Raw genomic sequence first — 20407 nt, 5'->3', positions numbered from 1 at the left:
AGTCCGCCAATAAATAAACAAATAAATATGCAAATTACTCATCTCAAAGGATTGAAATAATAATAATTATCGAGAGATGTCTACAGTTATGTTTCTTTCTCTCCTCCTCTCTTTCTCTCTTTGTTGGCAGACGGACAAGTTAAGAAATAATGAAATTGTTTAATTGAATATAAATAATTATAAAATCAAACAAACGATCCCAGAAGCAGTTTTTTTCCAGAGTAAAGAAACTGAACTAACTAAATCCATGTTTCATAAATCATCATTAACGCATATTATAACAAAATTAGAGAACATATCCATACACCAACGTCTTGAAAGCTAACTTTATAACTCAATTTATTTCTTATAGGACAACCCACAGTCACTGTACCGTTCTATGCTCGATTAGTGACTCACTCGAGCAATAATGTTCATTTTGTTGCTTAGACTTGGTTTCAATTAAATCAATCTTTGAATTCTAGCCAGAAAAAAAATGCGAATTTATTTATTTTTCTAAAATCAAATTAAAACATTTTTGAACTCAAGAGATATCGTTCTTTCTGATTTCTTCGTAACCCGCGGAAATGCTAAACTGTTTTGAAGCCTTGAAATGGAAAGACAGAACGTAATTTCGAGTTAGAATGAAATTTTATGAACTAAAATCGAATATAATGTTTCGTTCTGAATAAAAGACAATCGGTTTGTCTATGTCACTAATCTAAGAAAAAAAAAAACGAAAAAAAAAAAACAAAACAAAGATTGTCATATAAACATAAAAAATAATTCATTGATTGAGTTATTAAATTACAATTTATTGACTTAAAAATGTATGTTTTAAATCGAGGTTAGTAAATCTAGAGGGTAGCCCGTTTCTTTTTTTCATACTCCCTCCTTTCTCTCTCTCTCTCTCTCTCTCTCTCTCTCTCTATATATATATATATATACATACACACACATATATATATATATACATTTACACACACATATGTATACACACACACGCATATATATATTATTTCATGCATCTACATAAAATGTTACTCTAAGATATAAAGTTTTATGCATCGATTTTCAGTATTTAATTCATTAATGTTCAATACGCGAGCAGAGCTATTTAGTAAGTTATGATAGTATGCATAACAATCAAGCTATTCTGAAGCTGCTGCCTTTCATTACTATATATATATATATATATATATATATATATATATATATATATATATATATATATATACCCATCGTATAAAATATATTGATTGCAAGTAAACTACAAGGAAAAATTTATGTTTCATTCCCTATGAAAATTATCAGGCTATCTGACTGGCTTTATATTTTATGATCGATTTTTATAATCATGCATTTTATTACCCCTTCACTACCTATTAATTTCCCTCATCCAATTAATTCTCTGAGTTTAGTTTATATATATATATATATATATATATATATATATGCATGCACACATAGACACCCATACATATAGTCATAACGTTTAATTAATTGTCTAATTTAATAATAGCATGTATCTGCAAAAAAGCATATGTCTATTCATGTATATATATATATATATATATATATATATATATATATATATATATATATATATATAAGTGAAAGTGTCTGTCTGTGTGTCTATCTGTTTGTGTACATTTCCCTACGCAATAACTGTCAATCTTTAGTCTACAGACTCGAAATTTGATATACTGGGTAATTTGATATACTGGGTACTGAGATTTGTGAAAATCTATGTTTTCGGCCAGAAATTTTGATGTTAAGGGGTCAAAGTTCAACGATTTTACCTTTGAGAACTCTACCAAACTCCTCCGACAATTCTGGGTCTAAACACTTGAAATTTTAGATATAGGTGCCTTGGACATGGATCTAACTTAATAATATGATTTGAGCCCAAAACAATAAATGTTAAGAGGTCATAATAGGGGTCAAAGTTAACAAAAAATTGACTGCTTTTTTTTTCCTCAACAAACACCTCCAAATACCCGGGTAACGCCGGGCACCAATGCTAGTATATATATATATATATATATATATATATATATATATATATATATATATATATATATATATATTACACCTATGAAGATATTCTCTGCGTGTGTCAGAACTAGGACTAATATTTAAAAGGACAAAGTTTAAAAAGACACCAGTCATATTTATGTGTCAGTAAAATGCAAATAGCGCTGTTATTTAACACTATTTATATTTACGAATAATATCCTAAGCAGTTACAAAGATGCATACACGAACTCTATTTGAATAAATATTCATGAATCAATTACGAGAAAATTTGCAGTCAACATTCGGCAGCCTCGAATTAAGAATATAAAACTATTACATATTTTTCATATATTTTTATTGTGTCAACCCTTTATGATTGGCGTAATATTGAAACCTAATATATAATGTAAAGTAATGATTACAAGAAATTATTGCGCCCATAGTTGAGAGAAGAGTAGTAGTTAATAATCCCCTGACGTAAATATCACTGCCAGTTCCTAATGACTCGACTTGCCGATTATTTAGTCCATGTCAATAAGCAAGTCTACTCGTTCCTTCACTAAGTTACTATGAGATCACCGACTATATAAATATTTTTGCAATTATACGAACCAGATTAAAAAAAAAAATCTTAGTGGAAAATTTAACACATATCGGCGATCTCAGACACGACAAAAAATATCTAAACTTTATATTTTTTATTTTCTGTGAATTGTTTTTTTCCCATTCATAGTATTAAAAAAATACAATGAAAAAAATTTGAAGTGTTTGGATATATTTTTATATCTTTTATTGATTTTGAATCAAGATTCTAAACATCAAACGCAAAAAAAATAAAAAATAAAAAAATAAAATAAAAGACAATCTAAACTCGAAATATTTCGTGACATTTTTGTCCGTTAAATTTGTCTGGATCGAAGAAAAAATTCGGATTTTTTTTTTTTTTTTTTGAAAATTAGGAAAAATACAGGAAATACAAAAAGACCCATTAAGTTAATTGCTTGAGCATTTTTTAAGCAAAGTAATAGAAAATCAAAAGAAAAACAATGTTGTCTTATATATATATATATATATATATATATATATATATATATATATATATATATACAGTGATGATCATATTTATTGGCACGGTAAAATAAAAGTTAAATTTTGTCTAATAAATTCTAAAAAAGGGATTAAATTAAAGAAAATAACAAAGTATATTATGTATTTTAACTGGCCTTTCCGATGCAGCAATCGGATTTTAGAAAAAATAAATAACAAAGGAACAACAAACATAATTGCAAAAAACCCTTGTTCAAAATTATTGGCACGATTTATTTAATAATCAATTGTATAGCCTTTGGCCTTGATTACCTTCCTCAGTCGCTTTTCATAGTTTACAACCAAGTTGTTGCACTCTTCAGTAGTAATTTTAGCCCACTCTTCTTGACAATAATCCTCCAATTGAATAAGATTCTTAGGCTTCCTTTGCATTACCCTCAATTTTAATGTTCTCCATAAATTTTCAATTGGATTAAGGTCTGGGCTTTGTGATGGCCACTCCAAAACATTAATATGATTGTCCTCAAGCCATTTCTTAGTCAGTTTAGCCGAATGCTTTGGCTCATTATCTTGCATGAACCACCAACGACGACCAAGTGAGAGCTCTTTAGCAGAGTCTTTCAGGTTTTCATCCAATATTTTAACATAATCTTCTTTTTTTATGCTACCTGTGACCTTAACAAGTCGCCCTGGTCCAGAGGCAGCAAAGGATCCCCAAAACATCAAACTACCTCCACCGTGCTTCACTGTGGGTATGGTGTTCTTAGGCAGGAAAGCTTCGCCAGATTTTCTGTAAATATAAGACACTTTATTATGGCCAAATAACTCTATTTTCGTTTCGTCAGTCCATAGAACACGTTTCCAGAATGCAACATCTTTATCAATATGATGTTTTGCAAAGGCTAGCCTTGCTTTCAGGTGCATAGGCTTCAATAAGGGAGTCTTTCTCGGACGACATGCTTTTAAACCAGCTCTCTTCAAAACTCTACCAACTGTATGTCGAGATACATTCACTCCAGAGGTGCTCTGTTCATCAACAATCTCCCCAACAGAGATCCTTGGGTTTTGTTTTACTTGTCGAACAATTTTCCATTCATCTCTTGGGAAAGAATCCTTTTTCTCCCTCTACCCTCTAAACTCATAACGTGGCCTTGCGATTTGAACTTGTTTATTATGGCTCTAACAGTGGATTTGGGAAGGTTTAGCTTCTTTGAAATCTTATCATAGCCCTCCCTATTGGTATGGCATGCTACAACAAGCTTCCTGACGTCTTCGCTGTGTTCCTTAGTTTTAATCATGGCGATTGAAAATTATAATTTAGTCACTTATAATAGTTTAAATAAATCGCTATCTAAAAATTATCTGAAAAAAATTATTCACTGAATTAGCGTTAAACAAGCATAATATGGCTATAAAAAAGTTCAGAAAGCACGTAAACCGGAAATTGATTGATATTATACTGATACTAAAAGAAAAACAAAGCCGTGCAAATAATTTTGAACAAGGGTTTTTTGTAATTATGTTTGTTGTTCCTTTGTTATTTATTTTTTCTAAAATCCGATTGCTGCATCGGAAAGGCCAGTTAAAATACATAATATACTTTGTTATTTTCTTTAATTTAATCCCTTTTTTAGAATTTATTAGACAAAATTTAACTTTTATTTTACCGTGCCAATAAATATGATCATCACTGTATATATATATATATATATATATATATATATATATATATATATATATATATATATAACACCACACGGTTTTCCTTATCAGATATACATTTATAATTTATTATTTCAAGTACATAGGTTAAATTTATTATTTCAAGTACATAGGTTAAAGATTCCACAGGGATAGTATATATTGTGCATATCAAAGTAGCAACGAATAACTGAACAGATTCACAAAGGGATCTGCTGCACCCAAAGAAAACACACACAAAAAAGATGGCAAATAAAGTTTTCTTTAAGAAAAGCTCAACTATTGATTAATGAAAACATTAATCCTTAAAGCGAAATAACAACGGAGTTGATCGGTTGGTTATTGGAGTAATAACACGTAGATATATAAAGAAAAAAGTAACAAAAAATATCTGTTTTGGCCTAAAAATATTTGGCACACAACTCTGTGTAGCTATATGTGTCTATTCCGGTAGGGTACGTAAATCGCCGAAAGATGCCGAACGAAAAACAATGTTAAAACGCTAGCACCTTAAAACTTAAGAAAAATAGAAACATAAATAGATAAGATAAGAATCATTGAATAGGATGCTCAAAGGTAAAAGTTTTATGAAAAATATAACGGGAAATTTTAAGAAACTTTCAAAAAAAAAAAAAAAACAGGTGAAGCATGCATGGTCCCCCGTGAGTGCACAGTGAATAAGGCATAAAAAAATGACTAAGTTCAGCATTTGCCCCTGCCTCCCGTATTTAGCCCCCAAAGCCTCAATGGAACGTCAAACCCTGGTGAAAATGAACAAACGGTGCAGTTTTAGGCCTTAACATATGTTAATTTGAGTTCTTCATCGTGCAAAAAAAAAAAATAAGAAATGACTAAGTCCATCATTTGCCCCCACCTCATTTAGTCCCAAAAGTCCCCGAGGTCTTATCATATTTAAATTTGAGTTCAGCATCATGCAAATTTGCTAATAAATAGACATACACAGAAAATTGTGGACAAATATGGTACAATAGTCCCCAAAATGGAGTGTTTGATTAGCCATGGAGCACAGCCGAGAGTTATCGCGAAGTACATGCAAACAAAATTATATAGAAATCAGTAAGTTACAACTTTTCAGAAAGTTTTATAAAAATCCAAGGCATCATTTTTTTTAATAAGCACAAAAGTGTCAGTTTTAGCCATTTTAACCCGACAAACACCCCTAGGGAAGGGGTAACCGCAGTTTTCCCGGAAAACCCATTCTGTTACTTTTTTTTACCCATATCATGCTTAATGTTTGTGCAAAATTAAAAAAAAATCCAAAGTGTAGTTATTGAGAAAAGTGTGGACAGACGAGCGGACAAATGTCGAATGGTCGAACGGTCAAACGGACAAACGTGAATTGTCGGAGACCAATAATGTTCAAATCAAGAAAAAGCTCATTATGTGGTAAGGTTCATGAATAAAGTCGAAGAAAATACAATGAACAATTACTTAATTACTACTTAATAGAAAATGTTAAGCAATTTTAAAAAGTATAGGAAAAAATTGGTGCTTATGCAGATTACGGATTCTGTTATCGCCAGCACCTTCCGGCAATTTGCAGTTTGTCGCAATAACTCATGCCAGTAGAAAAAAATAATCAAGAGTGCTCGATTATATTACAAAAGCGGTAAATGAGTTTCATTTCCATACTATGGAGTTTCTTTCCTAAAACATCTCGTATGGGAAAGAAAATACCATGAGACTGCTTGCCAACCGACTACAACATGACCGTCTTCAAGTCTAATGTACATGAAAAAAACTTGTTGAGATGTTCCCTTTGATAATAAAATCATATTACGTAATCTTTTGCTTATTTTATCCATTGTTTTAATTCTCTTGTGACGATCATCACCAAACTGATAATCTCTTTAATTCTTCTCTTCGAAGTTTTCATGGAATAATACTCGGGTCGGACAACGCCATTCTCTGCTAGTTTATAGACGTAATAGAATTATGGATCCGAACGTTCGTCGGTTTCGTGAAACCTGGACATTATTCGATGGAAATTTAATTGTATAATACGTTAAAAACACGCACACATTAATTTCTCAAATTAATTGTAATTTACGTAATTTTCAATCGAATTAGAATTCTCTATTCTGTTATTGTTCCGATATGTTCAGAAATTGTTAATTTGAAAATATCAAAAGAGTATTAATTATAGCGCCTCCATAAAAACTCTCAAAGGATATTAGAAAATTTGCAGGCAATGATAGGGAAAGAAAGAAAGAAAGAAAGGGGGAAAAGGAAAGAAAGAAAGAATGAAAGAAAAGATAGAAAGAAGAATAAGAATAAAAAGAAAGAGCTGAAAGGCAGAAGTAGAGATCTGAAAGCGAGGAAATATCGAACGGAGAGGAACAAAGAAATATAGAAAGAAAGAAAGAAAGAAGGATGGAAAAGAAGAAAAACGAAGAGAGAAAGAAAGTATATAGAAAAAAGAAAAGTGAAGAATAAATATCGAGAATCAGTAAGCAAACAAAGACAAAAGAAAGTATGAGAAAAAGAAAGAGCAAAAGAAATAAAAATACAGACAAAAATAAAGAATAAAGGAACAGAGTAAATATAAAAGTAAGAAATAAATATAAAGAAAAAAGAAAAAGAAAAAGGAGAATGAGCGCAAATAAGCGTAGAAATAAAGACTAGGAAAAAAGCAATTAGAAACATAAAAGAAAAAGAGAAATACAACAGGAAGTAAAAAATAAAGGCCAGGAGGAAAGAGGAAAGAAAGAAAAAAACAACGACAAAGGAAAAAAAAATAGAGAAAAAAAAATCAGAACTAAAATATTAACTAATTCTTTTCAAAAACTCTTTCGACATCGATGGACGGCATTTTGAACACATCTTCGTCTATAATATAAATCTCACTTGTCTGTTTAAATGTATGTATGTATGTATGTATGTATGTATGTATGTGCCAAAAACTTTCGACAGAGGCGACGAATTCTCACGAGATTGATATCGTTTGGAAGCACGACCCTTCGGACGACAAATATAAAAAAATCGGCTAAAAACATGAATTCCTTCACCTTCAACTGGGCACTTTACTACAGAGGGGGGGTCGGTTTTTTCGCCGATATTTTCGAAAGTCACCCGCTCTTTTCGATTGACTAGCCTCAACCATTTGCCACATCTGGTTATGCGATGGACCTAACGACAAAGACGTAACGTCTTTTTTTCACGTTCTTTACCTCTTTCGTGATACGGCTTCGAGCCTGCCTGCCTACTACCACATTTTTTTTTTTTGCTCAACACACACCTCCAAACACTCGGGCAACACCGGACACCCAGGGTAGTTTTATATAAAAGTTAATAAAGAGAAAAAAAATCACAAAGGTAATAAAGCCAATGTTTTCTACCGTTCACAATGAAATTAAACGGGGAAAGAAAACATTAAAAAATAATGAAAGAACCAAATCTCTCATAAAAAAAAAATTAACAGCTAAAAGTTTAGATTAGTTTACGCTAAATAACTCTTATCCCTCTCTCAAAACTCACATTATTGATAGACATCGCATGGGAATTATATTCCTCACCTAACTCTCCAATTTTTACGTTTATAACACTTTTTATGCAACACTTTTTTCTATAAAAAAAGAAATTTGATATATAATAACGACTACAATATGCCGTCAATAAATGTCGAGGGTCGAGAAGATAAAGTCGATAGAAGAAAATGTGTGAAAGCAAAAATGTGCTATAAACTTGAAAATTTAGGCAAGGAAATTCATTTTAATGTATTTCGTATAAACTACGTGTTGTTGGTCCCTCGATTTATCGGAGTGGAACCTATGTTTTCAGTGGCGTCCGTCCGTGCTTCCGACCGTGCCTCCGTCCGTGCGTCCGTTATTTCAGACATTTGCTAGATAACCGTCCATTAATTTTTTCTGAAACTTTGCCACAAATTGTATTTCATTAAATTGATGTGCACAGTAAAAAAAAAAAAAAAAAAGAAGAAAAGAAAATTCCCGTTGCCATACGGGATTTATAGTAAGAATAATGTATATTATTTTAATAGGAATTCATTATTGAGATGATTATTTATATTAATTTATTTATTGCGAACTCAAAAGATGTCAAAAACGCCCCAAAATGGCCAAAAATTACACGTTTTGCCCCATAACTTTTGGTCCATCCATTAGATTTTTCTGAAACTTGGCCAAAATGTGAAATATATATATATATTATATTAATTTATTTACTGCGGACTATTATCCTCATCTTTATTAGTTATTGTTTCACGACGTATCTGCCAACTATTCCTCTGGTCTTCGCCAAAACGTTGTGAAACAACAGCTAATAAAGATGAGAATAATAGTCCGCAATAAATAAATTAATTAAATAATACTCATCTCACTAATGAATTCCAATTAAAATAATATACATTATTCTTACTATAAATCCCGTATGGCTGACCCTGGCACAATTCTGGTTCGCGTCCCTGAGGACTTTTAGTGCTAAAAATGTCTCTTTTTGTAGCTCTTGTTTCATATTTCTCAACAAAATCTTCATATGTCTGACTATATAGTGGGTTTTCAGGGTGGTCAACTCAAATATACATGCGTTAAGGCTTGGAACTGCACCCTTATCTATTTACACTGGGATTCGGTGTCACCAGGGGCTCAAAAGGGGTCAAAATGGCCCAAAATGACACTTTTTGCCCCATAGCGTTTGATCCACCGATTAGATTTTCCTGAAATTTGGTCAAAATGTAGAGGCCATTGTTCTTAATATAAATTCAGTATGGGTGACCCTGGCACAGTTCTGGTTTGCATCGCTCTGAGATTTTTAGAGATAAAAAAACATGCATTTTTGGAGCTCTTTTTTCATATTACTCAAAAACTTGATATGTATGTCTATATAATGGTTTTCCATGGTGTTGAATTCAAATATACATGTCTTAAGGCGTGAAACTGCACCGTTGATCCATTTTTACGGGGAGTCGGCGTTCTCAGGAGCTCAAAACGGGGTCACAAATGCAAAAAATAACATTTTTTACTCCATAACTTTTACCCCATCCATTAGAAACATGGCGAAAATGTGAAGGCAACGTTGGTCCTTCACATTTCTCACATTCATCATTTCTTCACTTTTTTGTGGCGTCATCTCACATGCAGCACCAGAGGGGAACCACGCATGCGCGGCTTGTTTATATTGATTTACAAGTTATTGACTGTTAATTATTCTACACTTTTACGAAGCCATAGTACAAATGCAATAAATGAAATTATGGTGAATGGTACGAAGGTTTACCAAAGGTCAGTGCGTGTTTTTACAATTTTGCGTGTTCGTACGTGCGTGCGTATTTTCACGAGATTGTGACTATATTGTATATGAGTTAGTCCGTGTGCGAGTTTCTCTTTCTATGTGCGCCCAGGAGTGTATGTATTTCTGCGACCCTTCGTTCGGTTGGAATGAGAAAAAGACCAGCTGAATAAACGCTGCTCCCCAATATTGAAGTCGACCTTTCTGTCATGACCGACAAGAGACCAAATCTATTCTACAAGTTTCGCGTTCTTCTTTTTCTTTCTTCCTCTTAATTCGACCCGTATTTCTTTTTGGTTCGTCTTTCTTGTTAGCCCGATAATCTCCTTTCAAACAAAAACAACACACGCCGAAGCAGCTGGTTTTCTCATAAACAGATAAAACCCGAGAAGAAAACAGAAAAAATAGAGATTTTCAGAAGACGCCATCTTAACACCGTTCGTACGTAACGTTCTCGATTCGCTGGTAAAAATATACGGCCGTCGAGTGTTTGATATGGAAACTCAAAGTTTCAGTTAAATCTAGTCTACATATATCGAGATTGTCTTGTTTGAATTTGATTGGTTCTCTTCAAGTTTTTAGCAGACATACACAACAAGAATTATTGGCAAGCTATGGATTTTAGCATCTACTTGATAAGTAAAGCTAGACATAAATAATACAATCATTCCTAATAATAATATTTATAAATAATACAATCATTCCTAATAATAATATTCATAAATAATACAATCATTCCTAATAATAATATTTATAAATAATACAATCATTCCTAATAATAATATTCATAAATAATACAATCATTCCTAATAATAATATTCATAAATAATGCAATCATTCCTAATAATAATATTTATAAATAATACAATCATTCCTAATAATAATATTCATAAATAATACAATCATTCCTAATAATAATATTCATAAATAATACAATCATTCCTAATAATAATATTCATAAATAATACAATCATTCCTAATAATAATATTTATAAATAATACAATCATTCCTAATAATAATATTCATAAATAATACAACCATTCCTAATAATAATATTCATAAATAATGCAATCATTCCTAATAATAATATTTATAAATAATACAATCATTCCTAATAATAATATTTATAAATAATACAATCATTCCTAATAATAATATTCATAAATAATACAATCATTCCTAATAATAATATTCATAAATAATACAATCATTCCTAATAATAATATTCATAAATAATACAATCATTCCTAATAATAATATTCATAAATAATACAACCATTCCTAATAATAATATTCATAAATAATGCAATCATTCCTAATAATAATATTTATAAATAATACAATCATTCCTAATAATAATATTTATAAATAATACAATCATTCCTAATAATAATATTCATAAATAATACAATCATTCCTAATAATAATATTCATAAATAATACAATCATTCCTAATAATAATATTTATAAATAATACAATCATTCCTAATAATAATATTTATACATAATACAATCATTCCTAATAATAATATTCATAAATAATGCAATCATTCCTAATAATAATATTTATAAATAATACAATCATTCCTAATAATAATATTTATAAATAATACAATCATTCTTAATAATAATATCACAAGAAAAATTATATTGACCGAAGCATCTATTATAGAATCTATAAAGGACTTATCTATGTTTCTGGATATTTTTAGATGAGAATTGATAATTTGAATTATTCGGACTACCGTTATCCTCTTGGGTTTTATTCGCATAGCATTTCAGTCGATCTAACCTGCTATCTTCTTCCTGTATATCTTGTTGAATTGGGGAATGTTTCTGTAGAACTCGAGAATATTTTAGTCGAACTCGGGAATCTGTATAATACAAGGAGTCGTGGAGTAAGCATAAAGTACTATTTAAAATTCCGTTGTAAGTGCCTTTCTTAGAGGTTGAAGATACAGTCCGCAGTGCGGGAGATATGAAAACAATTCAATTGCGAATTACTTAAGACTTCTGAGGATTCTACCTCGTGGATTAAATAATGGGTACGTTCGAAATTTCGTGCAGATTACCTAATTGGACAGAAAGATACCTGAGTTCGAAAGATACACCTGAAGCAAGTCGAAGGTTACATAGGCCAAGACGTTGTTTCAATAAGATTCAAGATGAGAACAGGTCCTTCAGTCTTGGACAGACTAAGGATACCCACGAAGGGTTGCCTGCGCGTGAAATTTTTGTGGCAGGAGTTGCGCAATCTTCAATCACACCTCTCCTGAGACGACATTGTTAAATACCAGTGTCAAGTGAAGCACAGGACGACTGAAAAAAAATCGAGATAATCGGAGAGCACATACAGCGCCAAGAATTCCCAAAATGGTCACCCATCTGATACTAACCAAGCTCAACGTTGCTTAACTTCGGTGATCTGACAAGAACCGGTGTGTCAACGCGATTATGCAAGATGAGAACAGTAGTCTGAATAATACAAACTTTAATTATTTCTTTTTAATTTATGTGTGTGTGTGTATATATATATATATATATATATATATATATATATATTCGCGCATATTTTTTTTTTTTTTTTTTTTTACTAATTTACTATGTGTAGTTTCACCTAATTTGAATTTTTTTTCCAAATTCAAATTAGGTGAAACTACACATAGTAAATTAGCAATAAAAACAGTAAAACGACGGAGAACAAATCAATCAATAAGTAGGATGCACAGGAAGAACAACCCTGACGATGGTCAATCGAGACCGAAAACGTTCGGTAAACTAGGGGACTTTATAAGAACTTTGGATCCCACAACAAAAATACTTGTACGAAAACAAGAAAAATTCGAAAGAAAGATCATAAAAAGAAAAACGAAGATCCTCTTCTATAATGTATGCGCGAATAATGAAATTCTGCCGAAATATATATATATATATATATATATATATATATATATATATATATATATATATATATATATATATGTATGTGTGTGTGTGTGTGTGTGTGTGTGTGTGTGTGTGTGAAATAAGAAACACGTCTCTATGGATGACTATATATTTTTTATCTGTACTCTACTATGGTAGTAAAAACAATGGCTTCCATTTAAGCGTGAAACAAGATTCTTCCGTAAAAAGAATTACATTTTCTATGATACCAATATCGTAAAATGTAAACAAATGAATTTCTGAATTCATTTATAACGATATTTCTTCAATTTCTCCCAACAGAAAAGTTTGCTCAGGCAGAGCATCAGACTGTTGTTATGTTATTACTAAGGCCTAAGGTTGATATGATCGCTGCATTTAACTACATTAATCGATCGTGAAAAGACGAAAATCGTCTTTGTAGTAACTAGATTGAATATATATATATATATATATCTATCTTCTATCTATATCTATCTATATATCTATAAAAACAGAGATGTGTGTGCCACAGACGATTTCTGATTGGTTAATCCAATAATCACATCTCCTAAAAAACAATGGTTTCTACGCTCTTACCTTTACCATAAAATATTATGGCTTTATTTATTGTCCATCTTGGAAGGGTTTAATTTTTTAATAACTTGTTATTTACAAATTAAAAAAATACGAAACTTATATACGAAACTAAACTACACGAAATCAAATGCTCCTACAAACTTAGTAGTAGTACTAGCAAGCACACGCGCACACACGCACACACACACGTTCACTACCATCACGTTGTTATGGCAACCAAACCCGCTGACTTACATAAAAAGTAAACACACACAGTAAATGTGATTTTTTTCATTTTCTCATTTCACTCGTGGTCTTAAATTCATTTCGGGTTTGTATTACTGTACACATAGATTCGAATAAGTTGCCAAAAAACAAATATATAACAAATAAATGTTATCAAAGGCAAGATAAGTTACTTTTCTACCAAACTGGATATATTTTTCGTGTTTTTATTCAATTTAACATGTTTATTCAGCTCGAAAAGCATACAGTGTTTACCGATGTATTGGAAAATTCAAGATGGCGGCCGATTCTCTCTTTAACACGGTAAAAAGGTGGAAAAAGGTGTAATAAATAAAAAACCGGTTAAAATACTGTTAAAAACTCGCTCAATATATGTTACCGTGACATAGGTTGACATATATTCGGTGGGTTTTTAATAGTATTTTGTATAGTTTTTTTTATTTATAACACCTTTTCCCAAACTTACGGTGTTAAAGAGGATGTGAGACGCCATCTTGAATTTTCCAACACATCGGTAAACACTGTATGCTGTTCGAGCTGAATAAACATGTTAAATTGAATAAAAACACGAAAAATATATCCAGTTTTTATGGGTTTTTTACCTTCTCTGCAGGTACAAAAAAAACAAAAAAAAAACGGAAGGTACTTTTACAGAATGTTAAACTAACCCTAACCGATGTTTTATGTTTAGTTTAGGAAAAGTCAGAAGAAACAAAAGTCATTATTGCATGAAATATACGTATTTAGTTGAAGTATTGTTTACGTCAATTCTTTCGAAGAAATTTAGCAAGAATACCTGTAAACCAGGAAATCGGTAAAATGTCATCATGGATGAATACTTGTCTATTATAATTTCTACCCTTGACAAAAACTTAGCCATAACAAAAGAGATTTATTGTTCAGATTGTTTTTGAGATTGATTTCTAAAAAGATATTTTATAAATAAAATCGACTTTAAAATTAAAGACTTAAATTACAATAATTAAATTTAAACATTCTTATTTCAATATTTGGCACATAACACCTGCAAAAATGATCACAATGTCAGGATTTCATTTTATTTCAGAATCGATGGCAAATTGTGTAGATTGATATCTCATTATATTAAATACTAATATTTAACATTAGTTTATCATTTAAGCCGATAAAAAGCCTTTTTTTTTTCTTCGCGTCATAAAAGGATTTGGAGTTTCCTAATCAATCTTTTCGGGTGCAGTTGCACGCTCTCAAAATAACTAAAGTGTTGGCTTTAAAAAAATTGGTTCATTAAAACTAAACAGGTTTAGTTTTAATAAAAAAAAAAAAATCGCTTTGGTAATTAGATATGTCGTATGGTTATCCCTAATCGCTGAATAAAACCGCTAACGAGTTGAATGATTACGACATAAAATTAAAATCGGGTTCCTGAAACGGAAACTTCGTTTGTTTTTGTTTTTTTCTTATCAATATATTTACATTGTTATTTTGTTTTCATTTTCAATCATTCGAACAGTTTTCTTTTTCAAGTAATCCAAGTTACAAAATTCCCACTGTTTACTATGCTAAAATCACAATGACTAATGTATACCTATTAACCCTTATCCTTGAGTGGCCTCTGGGCCTTGATAAGTGGTGACACCCATGTAAAAAAAAAAATCACTCGAACAGTTTTCTTTTTATAATGTATAGTTTTAAAAGTTTAAAAACTATATAGTTTTTACTTCGGGAAAATTAATGGGTCAGTTTTTACGATGTGCCCTGTTAAAATACTGTTAAAAACTCGCTCAATATATGTTACCGTGACATAGGTTGACATATATTCGGCGGGTTTTTAATAGTATTTTGTATAGTTTTTTATTTATAACACCTTTTCCCAAACTTACGGTGTTAAAGAGGGTGTGAGACGCCATCTTGAATTTTCCAACACATCGGTAAACACTGCATGTTTTTCGAGCTGAATAAATATATTACATTGAATAAAAACACAAAAAATATATCCAGTTAGGTAGAAAAGTAACTTATCTTGCCTTTGATAACATTTATTTATATATTTGTTTTTGACTATTTTTTCGAATCTACAGTACAGTAATACAAACACACGATATGAATACTCACGTTGTTATATATATATATATATATATATATATATATATATATATATATATATAAATGAGATTATAGCAGTTAAAAAACATTTTTAAAACACACACACCTTTTTCAAAGTGATCAGAAATCGTATAAAAGTAAAAAGGGTAAATTTTTACTTACTTTCCAACTTAATCACCTTTAACGTGACTTTTACAGTTTTTTTTTTTAAATGGAATTCATTTACCGATACAAAAGAAATGATTAGTAAATAAATCCATGAATAAATATTATAAATGGTTTATTTTAATACTTGCCAGGATGCGGAGGAAAATGAATGAAGGGGGAGGGGAATAAAATAAAAACATTTTGGAAACAGAGTAAGTTTGAAAGAATTGCTTTGCACAGAAAGAAATTAATGAAAAAAGAATAAAATTAAATTTCTTTTCTTTCTTGATTTTTATTTTAGTTTTTTATGAAAAGGGAAGTCAAAATTAAGACTATAAAAAACAATTTTTATTAAGAGCGAACCTCAGTCGTCAGGTCTGTAAAAAAAAAGACGTGGAATAATCAAGAAATGTTTTCTAATACAATTTTTTTTTACTTATGTGTTCATTTGTCTCTTTGAAGTTCGTTTGTTTAATATATCGGTTTGCAATATAATTTTGTCATTCTGTCAGACTCAAATTTTAAATCTATATATCTATAAAAGTGAAAGTGTGTGTGTGTGTGTATGTGTGTGTGTGTCTGTGTACATTTCCCTACGAAATAACTCTGTCAATTTTTAGTATACAGACTCGAAATTTGATATACAGGGTACTGAGATTTGGAAAAATCTATGTGATCCGTTTTTAGCCAGAAATTTGGCGATTAAGGGGTCAAAGTTCAACGATTTGAGCTTTGAGAACTCTACCGAACTTCTCCGACAATTTTGGGTCTCCACACTTGAAATTTTAGATATAGCTTCCGTGGACATGGATCTAACTTAATAACTTGATTTAAGGCCAAAACAATAAATTTTCAGGGGTCATAATAGGGGTCAAAGTTTTAAAAATTAGCCCCTTTTTTTTGCTCAGCATACACCTCCAAACACCCGGGCAACGCCGGGCACCCATGCTAGTATATATATATATATATATATATATATATATATATATATATATATATATATATATATATATAGGGGAAAACAAAAAGCAAATACGAGTCTTTACGTACTTTATTTAAACGCCATTAATGAAAATGTTAATTTTTGTTTGTTTTGTTTTATTTTCGCCATTCTTTTCTTTAGTTGGAACCTTTTCTGTTTTAAGTTGAAGTCAGTACTTCACAGGCTGGAGTAAAAATTTAGAGGAACGGTGAAGTCATATCTTTACACATACAGTCACACATGCATATATATATATATATATATATATATATATATATATATATATATATATAAGTTTTTTGTGAAAAATAACCAGATTGGGTGTGCAACTATGGGCGAAGAAATAAACAGATTATTTGATGTGTCTGTCTACAGATTATTTGATGTGTCTGTCTACAGATTATTTGATGTGTGTGTCCATAGAAAAAACGATATAGTCGTAAATAATAAAAATTACATTTAAATACTTATAAAACATTATATTAGATTGATATAATGTTTTATAAGTATTTAAATGTAATTTTTATTATTTACTATATCGTTTTTTCTACATGTGCTTTTTTGCACGTCGTTTTCATCACGTTGATGTGTTTACTTAAAGCCTGCACACTCAGCAGTTTCATAGCCTTAGATAACATAGCTGCAATGAAACAATTTTCATATGAAATTGAGTTTGAATGGTATGACTTTTCCCCAACAGTATCGACAAAAGGACCCAATTTCGAGTTTGAATGTCCTCAACGATGGATGCAACCCAACAAGTAGCAAAATCACACCCCTTCAGTGTAGAGATTCCAACATGCTAGAAGCTTTTGTCTTATTTCCTCGGACTGCTTGCCTTTGGAATTCTTTCCCTTGCTTTCTATGGTTCTGACTACTAACATGCAGAAATTTAAATGTAACGTGAACAAATATCTTGCTGCACAACTCCCTCTTTAGTATGACTCTATAAATCTGATTCTTAATTGACACAAGTTCCTTATGTCTCGGTTATAGGGCTTTGTTATAGATGAATAGACGTAAATGACAAAATAATCATTAAAAAATTTCAAAACAAAGCACAGCTGAATCCTTGTAGTAATTCATAGAAGCGTAAAAGGAAGGAAATGGATCATATTCAGGGTGAGTCACAGTAAACGAATGCTTTTTTTTCACGTAAGTGTCATAAGCAAACACGGTGTTCACGACTCCACTGTAGCATGGGCGCAATGAACTGAAAAGAAAAGCAATTCGAAATCAGTAACTAACTAAAACAAAATTTAAGGTAAAAGATAAACAAGCAACAACAAACTAAACGGCATCTTAAGCAGGTTTAAAGACAACCTTCCTCCCTCCCTATCCCTTAATCATGGAGAGCAAGGAGCGTTCTAAAACATCCGTTTCCCGTGATTCACCCCGTACATGCCTTCTTTTTTACAATTGTTTGAAGTTGTAACATATTATTTGAGATACCAAGCACGTTAATTTCCAGACACACTGTGTATAATGGCGGCAAAGAGCGTCAGACAAAAAGACAAAAGAAAAGAAAGTGAGACTGGCTGGAGATGATTTGAAACATTATTTATTGATCCTCAGTTTTGTTAAAAGTCCATTTTTAATTTACTTGATTTCAATAAATAACGAACGAAAAGAATTCTTCCAATTATAAGATACCGTCCTTTTTTTTTTTAAATTTAGATTTTGTTTTGAGCGTTGTAGATATTTTATAAGACGATTTCACTTCTCCTCCTCCGCGGAAGAAGATGGATTAAGTCCCTTGGTACATCTTAATAAAAGGTAATCGAAAGAATCGATATTTATCGATCTGATCTCTCAAGAATCACTCAATGACAAGCAGTCGAATTACTGAGGTTTATTTATAGACAAAAAGGGAGAAGAAAAGAAAAACGGAAGCTTTTGTCGGGAAAAGTGTGCGCATGCGAAAAACACATCCTGTTGGTGAAAAAATAAAATAAAAAGTCTGTTTAGAAGGGCGGGAAATTAGTTAAATGGAATGGACAGCAAACAGAACAAAATACTTTTATTTCCTACATTGAAATGAAAACAAATATATCACACTAATTTTAGCTGTTTTTGCTGAAAGAACGAATAATGAGGACAGCGTTCGACCCTAATAACATTATGTAACATCTCGTATTTTTTTTTCTATAAATAGTGGTCATATTTCGGAATTTTTTTGATGAGGATTGATTATTCGTATTATTTGGATTCTTCAGACTACTGTTCCTATCTTGAGAATAATTATCACAACATTTTGCTCGACGTAACCTCCGATCTTCTTTTTTTTTTTTTTTTTCACACAGTGGTCACCACTTATCAAGGCCCGGAAGTCACTCAGGGATAAGGGTTATTGCAAGTACATAGTGTGGATATTTGATGAAGTGTTTACTTAAGGGGGCGGTTCATTAGGAATTTGTTAACATTGGACTTGAAGACATCCAAGTTGTAGTCCGGAGGGAAGCAGGCAGACGGAACAGTTCCACAGGCGTGCAGTTCTAAGAAAGAAGCTTTGTTCATGGAATCCGTGTTTTGATTTAGGCACAGATATAGAGTGGGGGAAATTTTTCACAGTGAATTCAGCTAGACGGGTGTTTTTCGTGAAAGATTGGCGAGGGGGGACCAGAGATTGGAGTTCAGACGAGCACCTGCCATGGAAATAAGGATAAAACAAGGATAGGCTCGCAACGTCTCTTCTGTGGGAGAGAGGTTGCAGGGTAGAGAAAAGGGCATCTCCCACTAAGGCACGAAGTCTATTTTGTACTCTGTCAAGGCAGGATAGGCTGTTTTTAGCAGCTCCTGTCCTGCAAGGCAGGATAGGCTGTTTTTAGCAGCTCCTGTCCTGCTTTTTTGGTGTCTTTTGCTACCGCTCACTCCCATAGATTAAATAAAGGCTCCCGTTCGAAATTCTGTGCTAATTTTTGAGTTCGACTAAAATTCCCCTGAGTTCGACAAGATACACTCGAGAAAGGTGGGAGGTTACATCGACTGAAACGTTGTGAAAATAACACTCAGGATCAGAATAGTAGTTCGAAAAATCCAAATATTAGGAAGAGTGGGAATTTTGAAGGTACGTCTATTTAATCTGCGCGTTTAACGATGAAAAAGGGTTATGAGGACATTCTTTTTGTATAAATTCGAAGTGATCAGTACTTCGCAGGTAGGTGTGAAAAAATGTAGAAAAGTGAACTCATGTTGTTCCACGCATGCTATTTCAAACATGCGTGACGTCATAGAAAGATCATTTTAAACCGACTCGTTAAGTATGTTAATATATTTAGTCAGTGCAAGTGTTCTTGCGGATTAACAATTTCAATTTGAAAACGAAACCCTGTGCTTTTGAAAGTCTTTATTCATAAACAATAACGACATTTGTTCTGTATAACTTGATTCCGTCAAAGATCATCTCATAAATGTTTGTAAAATATTTTAAGTTTTCTTGTCAAATATGAATC

The 20407-nt window shown here is 31.5% G+C and overlaps 1 protein-coding gene across 4 annotated transcripts in view; it reads right to left on the bottom strand.

The window, feature by feature from the left end:
* The window catches only part of LOC145283667 (uncharacterized), a 508165-nt gene that overhangs the window by 379166 nt on the left and 108592 nt on the right, over nt 1-20407 (bottom strand). The gene's annotated exons all lie outside the window — the stretch shown is intronic.

This window comes from Euprymna scolopes, chromosome 8 (genome assembly GCF_053919585.1).
Source record: "Euprymna scolopes isolate OS-2025 chromosome 8, ASM5391958v1, whole genome shotgun sequence".
Taxonomy (NCBI): domain Eukaryota; kingdom Metazoa; phylum Mollusca; class Cephalopoda; order Sepiida; family Sepiolidae; genus Euprymna; species Euprymna scolopes.
This window is presented reverse-complemented; position numbering and strand designations above follow the sequence as displayed.